At 34.2% G+C, this 10110-nt stretch overlaps 1 pseudogene; it reads left to right on the forward strand.

Moving 5' to 3' along the window:
• The first annotated feature begins 204 nt into the window (after nt 1–204).
• Nucleotides 205–1694, forward strand: LOC123787105 (ethanolamine-phosphate phospho-lyase pseudogene; annotated as a pseudogene).
• The last annotated feature ends 8416 nt before the right edge of the window (nt 1695–10110 follow it).

The raw sequence follows: 10110 nt of genomic DNA on the forward strand, positions 1-10110 counted from the left end.
GTGTTTGGGTCATGTTACATACCTGTTGATTTTGAAGAAATGTAAAAAAAATGTGTGTAAGGTATCAGAGTATATATGTAGAGCAATAGATATTTATTGTTTATCTAGGACAAAAAGAGAGATAAAAATGAAATATTTTCTTTCAAAGGAAGACAGGTGTGGTTGCTTCAAAATGTAACAGTAAATAATGAAATATAGTTGAAGATGAACAGTAAGTGCAGAGAGTATGAATGAAAGGAATTTTGTGTGCCTGATTTATAGTAAGTGAAATTAATGAGAGATGGCAGCAATTAAATGTACTTAAAATTTAACAAACCTGGCTAAATATAAAAGATTTATTCACAAGGGGTAAAAAGTATTGTGACTCCTTTGCTGCAAATTGTTAAATGTCTGATATGCAAATAAAAAAGGAGTAAGTAGAATTTGAGCTTTCTCTTTGTTAAATACTAGTTATTCTGTGCCCAAGTAACAGTTTCTTTTTATCATAAATGTTTTTTAATTCTCTGTACTTTTTGACATATTTGTAAAGTATCTTTGATAACTATTATTGATTTTTTTAAAAGTTGAAAGTGCCTAATTTTATAGTCACTTATTGCTGAGTGCATATGTGCATGTGTGTGTTTGTGTGTGTTTTAAAATATTATGTGTACTGTTCTTTGCATAATGAGTATTATAACTTATATCTGGGTACCTGTGGCTTATGTTTGTATCTTTTTCCTCTGACAATCTTTTTATTTTAACCTTTCCCAAATTTAGATCTCAAACTCAAAATAATAAAACTTCCTTAAATAACTGTTTTCTAAATGACCATCGCTAACAAAAAGCTACGCTACTTTACTTTATTAACGGATGGGAAATTAGAATAATTAGGTTTATCATGCTCAAAATTTTAATTAAAAATTAAGCTGAGCCTTTATACAAGCCAAGAAACACTTCTGGAGCTTCCAAATGCATGCTTAGGACTTTGATCTGGGTACTGTCACAATGAGAAAACCAATGGACAATGGCCATCCAATGCAATGAGTGGTAGCAACCAAAGAAATTGCAGAAGCTGTCAGCAGCTCTGGGATACAGTATTTCAATACTGTATGGAGGAAATCCATTATTTTGTGCTGTTGATTTGGTCACCTTGGATATAATTGTAAATGAAGACCTTCAGGGAAATGTCACAGGAGAGGGAATTATCTTACTGATAACTTACGGAGTTACTGAATAAATAGACACACGTTGATAGGAGATATTAGGGCTGTTAACCTTTTTATTAAAATTGACTTAGTTTGGGATGGTCAGAATAGGACTCTAGCCACAGCCAAAACTCAACACATAATCTATAAGAAAGAAAAGCAAGTGGTTCTCAGTGTTGAGGGACCTCAGAGAAATGCTTAAAACCACCTACGTACTACACTGAAGAAAATACAAAGTTTATGGTAAACCAACCTGATGGAATTTTAACAGCTTTGGGAGAAGCCATGGGAGCCAAAAATGAAAGTGTGATCTCTAAGAATACTCCATGCAGAACAAAGATACCTAACGAAGCACATTCAAAATTGTTCAATGATGGCACCACTGACTCTAAAGAAAATCCCAGCAGCAAGAGAAATGGATTGTGCACGGATAAACATTCACTGCTCAGTAAGAAGCTCAAGGCACAAAAGATTAGCACTTTAAAGCAAGATAAATGTCCAGGGACATAGCACATGTATGGATCTGTCTCTTCCATTAATATCTCTATTGTGCCATCTAAAAGTAGAATTTTAATTCTGTTTAAATTTATAAATAAAAAAGGTAAATGAGTAATAAGAATAAACCAAGTGATGATCAAACCATGGTAAGATTATTAGTTCGACCTCTAGCTTGTTAATTTCCGACTTGAGTTTCTGAGAGTACTTAGTTTATTCTACAAATTTAAGCCTCAAATTTAATATGAAGTTGTAGTTTTACTTCTCATGTTTTAATGTTTGAAATTAGAGAACAAAGTACAATGAGTACCTTAATTTGGGAGACTTGAGTGCCTTAAAATATGAATTCTGTAATGATTTAATGTATGTAAGAACAGTCATAGGCTGTAATAAAAGATGATATAAACAAAAAATAATATAAGTCTATTTGGTTCCTTAATTTAGGACAATCAGAACAAACCGGGCCAGCCAAAAAGTACCTCAGTCTCTTATTTTTATAATCACCTACTACTTATCAGTGGTTTGCAAAACAAGACATAGTATCTACCCTTTAAGTCAAGTGTAGATAATACACACTATTCATATAATCGAATAAATATAAAATTGGCTTTATGATAACTGCTTTTAAAAAGTATATAGCGATAGTCTCAGAAGACTATGTAATTAAAGATACTTGACTTATTTAGAAAAAAACATACAAAAAAGATACTTGAATTATTTTGAGGAAGTGTGTTCAGGGAACTTTGAGAAAATAACATTTGAACTGGTGTTTCCAGAGAACAAAAAAAAAAGTGTTCCAGATAAGAGAATAGCATTTATAGAGGCCCTATGTAGGAGGAAATGTGGCACATTAAAAAAACTGAAAAGTAACTGATGGGTAAAGACCTTAAAAAATAAAAGAGTGCTTGATACTAGAGATTTGAGTGAAGAGATATGTAGGGTCGAGATCACGTTATGGACTGTATTCCTTTTCACCAAAACACTAAGAGAAGATTCAAGGATTTTAAGTAGCGGTGTTCATAACAATAAACGTAGCAATAGTAAAACTGGATAACATAGGTTGTGCCTTACTGAATGTCAGGGATTGTCTCGAGGGTTTCCTACATCATTTAAGAACCATTGAGAAGCTCAGATTAGTTTATCAAAACTCACAGAGGCTAAGGAATTTTCTTGTTTGAGTCAAGATTTGTGTATGCAAGTCTCTTGTAATGACCACTTTTTAAAAAACAGCAGTGTATTCCTAGTTCCTGAAGCTTTTCATTCTGTAAGTCTACAAATGCCCAGGAATCTGAATATTAATAAGCATGATCAATAATCCTGACAGACTGTCTATGGACCATAGTGGGACAAACAACGGGCACCTATTATATAATGTTTCTTATTCCACACACATACTAATGATCTGATCCCTTCGAAAAGTCCTAGAGACTACATAGTCTGATCTTTCACTACCGAATTCCTATATCCTGCCTTCAAAGATTGGAATATGCAGAAGACAGCTGTTCATAGATCTTCCAAAAAATCACGCACATCAAGCTAAAACAATGTCACTAGAATATTATGCAAGAAGATGATAAACAAATTTCATGAACTGATAACCTCACCAGTTATAAGATATTCCTATCAGAAATATTGAACTTTCTGAACCTTCCCTATGACAGAAAAAATCATCTAAGTGCTGAAAGAAATTAGAAGAGTGGTTGTCTGACATGGGGTGGGGGTGGGGTTTGATAAAGAAGTGGAGTGAGCAAACTTTTACAGGTGATGGTAATGTAAATCTTGGAAAGGTTTAATTTGCACCACATACACATTTGAACTCATTGAACTTACACTTAAGATCTATACATTTCACTGTATTTAAGTTATATGTTAATGAAACCAACAAATCAATCAATCGATAAATATAAATAACTGTGACATAATGACCTACTTCATGCCCCATCCTTACAACACCTCTCAACTCCAGTTGTCCTGGTATTTTCTACTCCTAGGAACTTCTTGTGAAGATGTCCTTAGGCACACAGCAATTCTAGAAACACTGTACCTTTATTCATTCTCCACAAACTTGTCCACATCAAAACACATCATTTCAACTTACATGTTTTTAGTGAGAATAGCTAACAAGACAACATTAAAATGTTGAGAGGTTGAAACAAATTTTCATGCTTTTTTTCTTTTAAAATTTTTTTAATTTAAATTCAATTTAATTAACATAGACTGTATTACTAGTTTCAGAGGTAGAATTTAGTGATTCATTAGTTGCATACAATGTGTTCATTACTTCAAGTGCCCTCCTTAATGCCCATCACTCAGTTACCCCATCCCCTGCCCACCTCCCCTCCAGCAACCCTCAGTTTGTTTCCTATAGTTTAGAGTCTCTTACAGTTTGCCTCCCTCTCTGTTTTCATCTTATTTTATTCTTCCTTCCCTTCCCCTATGTTCATCTGTTTTGTTTCTTAAATTCCATATGAGTGAAATCATATGGTATTTATCTTTCTAACTTACTTTACTTAGCATAATATCTGCTGCTAGTTCCATCCATGTCACGGCAAACGGCAAACGGCAAACGGCAAGATTTCATTCTTTTTGGTAGCTGAGTAATATTCCGTTGTATATATAAACACTTATGAAAGAAATTGAGGAAGACACAAATAAATGGAAAACATTCCATGCTCATGCATTCTTTAATTAAGCTTGCATTTGTTTAATAACTTTGTGAGAAGCAGAAAAAGATAGAATTATACTTTAGCAGTGAAAGGGCTAAGCTAAGAATGACCAGTGCCGGTGTGAGTGAATAAGGTTGACAGTGGGTGGGAATTTTTTACCATTTCTGCTGTTTTGGGGGTAGAGAGTAAATAATATGGATATAAATTAGCTTTTCCCCAGAAAAATTTCAAGTCACTTCTATTGCAGAATTCAACCTGGGGATCAACAAGGCAGTATACAGCACAAACTGAGTCACTGGCAGAAAATATACTCAATATAAAGTGAAACACAAATTATGAACTATATCCAATTTAACTGTTTATGTCAACTCTTCATGCCCATCTTTGACTTGTAGAAATTTTCACTTTTCTACTTATTAAGTGTAAAATAGGAACTGAGTATTTAAAGTTCACATAAAATGCAAGATAACGTAAAGAACGTTGTAACTATAAAGTTATAGAATTGATGAAAACTTTAATCTAAGAAATTCAAATAATTCACAGTATTAAATGCTTTTTGTTTTGGAAAAAAACAATATTTTCATTTTCGAATGTCCCGACTACACAAAAATTAGCTAGGTAGGTAATACCAAAAAATATTTGAGTCTATTAATTTTATTCAAGTTTCCTTCCTTGTAATCAGTGGTAACTACCTAAGTCCGGGACTTCAAAATAATGGCAATCAATAGTAACGTCCTTTGAAATTAAGGCTATATAGATTTATTAATATTTATTCTTAAAGAATAAAAATCCATTTTCGTGAAAAATAATTTAAGTCTCAAAAAACAAAAAAGGAGTATGACTGGAACCCAGATATATAAAGGAACAAGCATGGCATAGCAGCATTTTGAGGTTTGTTTATGGATGAAATAACTTATAAGTTGATTATCAGATGCCAAGACAAAGAGCTTGAAAATGTAAGAGCAAAATTCTTGCGTGTTGGAAATAAATGGTATTGTGATAGCACATTTCAAATGATGAGCAAATATGATATCTATTATGGAAGAAAAACACACCAAAGGATGAATGAAAAGGAGCATAAATAAACCATAATATAGCTCTATTAAAAAAAAAACTGATACAGGGAAACTATAAAGGTCGATTGGTTTGTGAGAACTTTATAAAAATTAAATTTGAAGTAACAATTTCTCTAATATGGACTATAAATGACAAGAAGAGAATAAGTAGTATACATGCATAATAATAAAAAGAAAAGCAAAAAGAAAAGTAATATATTAAAAAAACCTTGAATATATGCATTATATTCACAAAAATGTTTTTTAAATCAGAAACGATGAATAAAGAAGGATCACTGAAATAGTGTCCTCCTTATGATTTACAAAGAACCTCCAAAGATACTTTGTCAAATTTCCTATATAAACTGTGAAGAGAGTGACCTGCGGTATCACATTAATTTTACTTTCAATATGCCTTTGGTATTTCAGATACAGTTTACCTGAATCTTACACTGCATAGAAAAATTCTTATTTCACATGGCTGAAGTGGTCACATGGGTCATGAGGCTGCTTCTCTACAGAAGCAGGAGGGACCCCCACCTAAATTTTGGTTAGGATGCCCAAATTATTGATACACCACATATTTTTTTTTTAACTCACATAAAAATCTTTCTGTGAAGAGAAAGACAGATGTAAGACATAATAAGTTGTTCTGAAAATTGTTTAAGAAAGCAGAGAAAGAGGATTGGCTTGCTGTTTTTATGGTGAGTAGGGAGTGGGGCCAGAGTGAGGGCTCCTGTACAGGTTTTGAACTTTGAACTTCATGCCAGTGCTACAGGGAGTAGCACTGGGGCTTTTTTCATCAGCTTTCCCAGATGTGGGAAAGGGAACAGGGAGGGGTAGGGCTCCAAAGCTGCCAGTAGTCAAACATCAAAAACAGAGTCAGACTCTTAAAGTAAAAATAAGGGCAATTTTTTATGAACAATATTTCTCAGGTCCTATGATAAAATCTTCATCTCCATTTTTTCCTTTGAGTATCCCTAAAACCCAATTTTTTTCAGATTTATTTATTTGAGATAGCACGCGCACGCGCACAAGCGCATGGGCAGAGGGAGGGGAAGGAGGGAGGTAGGAGAGAATCTCAAGCAGACTCCACTCTGAGGGCTGAGCCCAACTCAGAGGGTGGGGGAGGGTAGGTCCATCTCAGGACCCTAAGATCATGACCTAAGCTGAAACCAAGAGTCAGAGGCTTAACTCACTGAGCCACCCAGGCTCCCTTCTATTTTCATATGAAAAAACTTACTTTAAATAAAACTTTAAAAGGTGGCATCAGGGATTCTAACTCAGTTTTATATGATGCTGTTTTCTTTTGTTTCACATTCATGTTGAAGTTTCCCAAAAGCACTCAATGCAAAGCGACAGAAGCCTTTCCATGGAGAACAATCGGTACTGTTATTTTCAGTGTTCATTTATTTGTACTGATGCAGCCCATGATAATATTAACTCACATTTTCTGAGCATTTGGTATGTACTCAGGTATCATTCTAAGTTTCTTACAGGGATTTTCTCAATCAACAACAAATCTGTGAGGGAAATTCTCATTTTACAAATGCTGAAACTGAGGCCCCTAGTGGTTAAGTTAGTAAAATGTGGATTAGAATTAAACAACACAGACAGTCCTACTCCAGAAGACAAGTTCCTAACCACATGCTACATTGCTTCTTGGCAGGCATTTCCAGTTCTAGACTACTTTCTCCTTGGGCGACATACAAACAAGGTCTGCTTCAGTCCTGTGATCCTGTATCTAGTTAACCTTACAGTTCACATGCCAGTTTAGTGTCAGGTCCCTAACTTCTAATCTCAAGTACAGGTTGAATGTGTCTGTTCCCAGACTATAGCCATGAGAGATAGTCCCACTTAAAATGTCTAAAAAGTTAAATTCCTGTATAATAAACCTAAGGAATATATTAAGCTATGATAGAGTAACTAAAGGAAATGTCTTGTCACTCAAAAATGAGAGAACACTCTAAATGTCAGAGTATTCTTATTTCTTTGGTCTAATTCAAGGAGTTGAATTTCTGATACATCCTCAGACACAGGTTTTTAACAGGTAGAAGAAAGGAGGTAGTATATAGCCCTATCTTCTCTGACAATGAGTAAGTAGTCAGAGAAGGCAATTAACTCAGCTCCCCCACTCAGTCGCCTTCCTTAGCACATTTTACTTAAACATAATGCTAGATAAAAGATGTGTTCCTTGCTATCATTCCATATATCAGCAAAAAGGTAAGTATAAGCATATACATATCTCCTATGTGGGACATGTATGTTTGTCTCCTTATTTACATGTTTACCTAAACTATAACGTCTCGATTTCACAGTCATCATTTTTCAGGAAAACTTAAAAGAGTTTCTCTTCTCCTTTATGCTTTGAATTCCTTAGATCAGTGCATTTGTCCCATCCTCCCTTCCTCCTCCCCTCTCTTCTTCCCCCTTCCCTCTTTTCCTTCCTCCCTTTTTCCTTTGGCCTTCTTTTCCTTCTCTTTCTCCTTTCCTTTCTTTTTTCCCTTCTCCCTCCCCTTCCTTCCCTCTTCTCTCCCTCTTTATTATTTCTCTTGAGGAAACTTTCTTTTTCAAATAAAGGATTTTGTCAACAACTCCAGTATATTTATCAAAGTTACACTTCTATTACTTAATAGGGGTCCTGGAGCCTTTTCCTCTAGTGACCCCATTCCTTTGCATCAGAGCAGGTCCTCTGACTCTACAGGAATAATTTGAAAATCAATATTCTAGATGACTGGCAGAATCAGTAGACAATCTACTTAAATATCCTAATCAGAGATGTAAGCATTTCTGAAGCACTCATATTTTGGTGCATATGGTATTAATAATCCAGTAGAAAAAAAAATCTTTTTATTAAATGGCTTTTCTGCTGGCTTCACAAAATTGTCATGAGAATCAAGCTGTAGAATATTAGGGTAGAGATGTCTTAGAAGTTAAGTCAATTCTCCACCTGATGATTGGATTCTATATGCACACATTTTAGGTGCAGATCGCATCAGTTTGAAAAGCTCTAATTTTGATAAAATTATTCTTTATATCATCAAGAATTTTTTTGAAAATATTTAATAAACTGAAAAGGGCTCTACAAATACAAGATATTATTTCTCTATTTTGCCAGGTAACACAGTGGCTACAAGGATCAACAAGAGATAATTCCTGGGTCTAGAAGCTTGGAATGTTTTGCAGGGAGGAAGCATATGAACATGCAAATAACTAAAGGAAAAATAGGATTTGATTTGTGCTATCAAATAACAAAAAATTCATTCTGAGTATTCAAAAAGATATTTCGCATCCAGTTGAGAAAATCAGGAATGATCTTATAAAACTAAGGTGGACATTATTTGCTGTGTAAGGCTCTTTTAGAAATTGAAATGCCTAGAGGGGCAAGGCATCATTTCAGTAAGGGTATGGACATGAGGAATGGTACGACCTTTCAATAGTAATAGGTCCCATATGTCCAAATAAAAGCATATTGAGAAATCAGATATAAGGTACTCCATGTAGATCAGCATTAATCATGTTCAGTGCAGATCTAATACCACAGGCATTGTAGAAAAATAAAGACTTGGGTTCAAATCCCTGCATAGGTAATTACTATGTAACACTGACAAGGATCTACCAGTATATTTTTCTTCTAAAAACAGGGAATAGGTTACAACTAACCCACTGGGAAACTAGGAAATTAGCATGAGCAAACTGTAAGTTCTTTTTTTTTTTTTATAATGATTTTTTATTATATTATGTTAGTCACCATACAGTACATCCCCAGTTTTCGATGTAAGGCTCGATGAAACTGTAAGTTCTTACCATCAACTTTATGATTAACAATGACATGAATTATCGTTAATAATATTCCATCTTCAGGGTGCCTGCATGGCTCAGTTGGTTCAGCGTCTGCCTTCAGCTCAGGTCCTGATCTCAGAGTCCTGGGATTGAGCCCCACATTGGGCTCCCTGCTCAGTGGGGAGTCTGCTTGTTCTCCCCCTCCCCCTTGCTCCTGCTCTGTCTTGCTCATGCTCTCTCAAATAAAATAAAATCTTTAAAAAATATAATATTCCATCTTCGAGGAGATGAAAATTTAGTGACAAACAGGTTTTATTTTTTTCTGTTCATTTTTGTCTACATAACTAGTGCTAATTTTACCGTGAAAGGTTCACGAAACAGTAGCTGCCAAGTCCTCTTTAAATTTATCTGAGAAGCATTTATTAAAATAAAGATGACAGTTCTAACTCAACTTCTGTCAAACCAAATCATTATTGTAATAACCTTGCAGATACTTATAACCTAACTTTTATTTATACTTTTAGTCATGTCTTCAAAAATTCAAATTAATTTATTGATAATATTGTTTTTCCATTTATGATAAATGTACAGCTTTTTAAAGCCACATGTAATGGCAAAATTTATCAAGGAGTAGCATGAGTCCTAAAATTGCAAGTAACAGTTTTACAATTCAAATGAGACTATACATTATTCTACAAATATGTACTGAGTATATACAATGGACCATGAATTGTTAAATACTGGACGCTGAGGGGTAAAAGACACTCTTTATCACTAGGGTTCTCAGAAAAAATAAACTGGAAATAATGATAAAGACTTTAATAGTAAAATTAATGTGAGATGTAGGACATAAACAGCTACAATTAACTTTCCTAGGTCTGATAATAGCTAACATTTATTTGAATCATATAACAATGATGGCAACTG

The sequence above is a fragment of the Ursus americanus genome, chromosome 17 (genome assembly GCF_024610735.1).
Source record: "Ursus americanus isolate L20-20 chromosome 17, mUrsAme1.1.p, whole genome shotgun sequence".
Taxonomy (NCBI): domain Eukaryota; kingdom Metazoa; phylum Chordata; class Mammalia; order Carnivora; family Ursidae; genus Ursus; species Ursus americanus.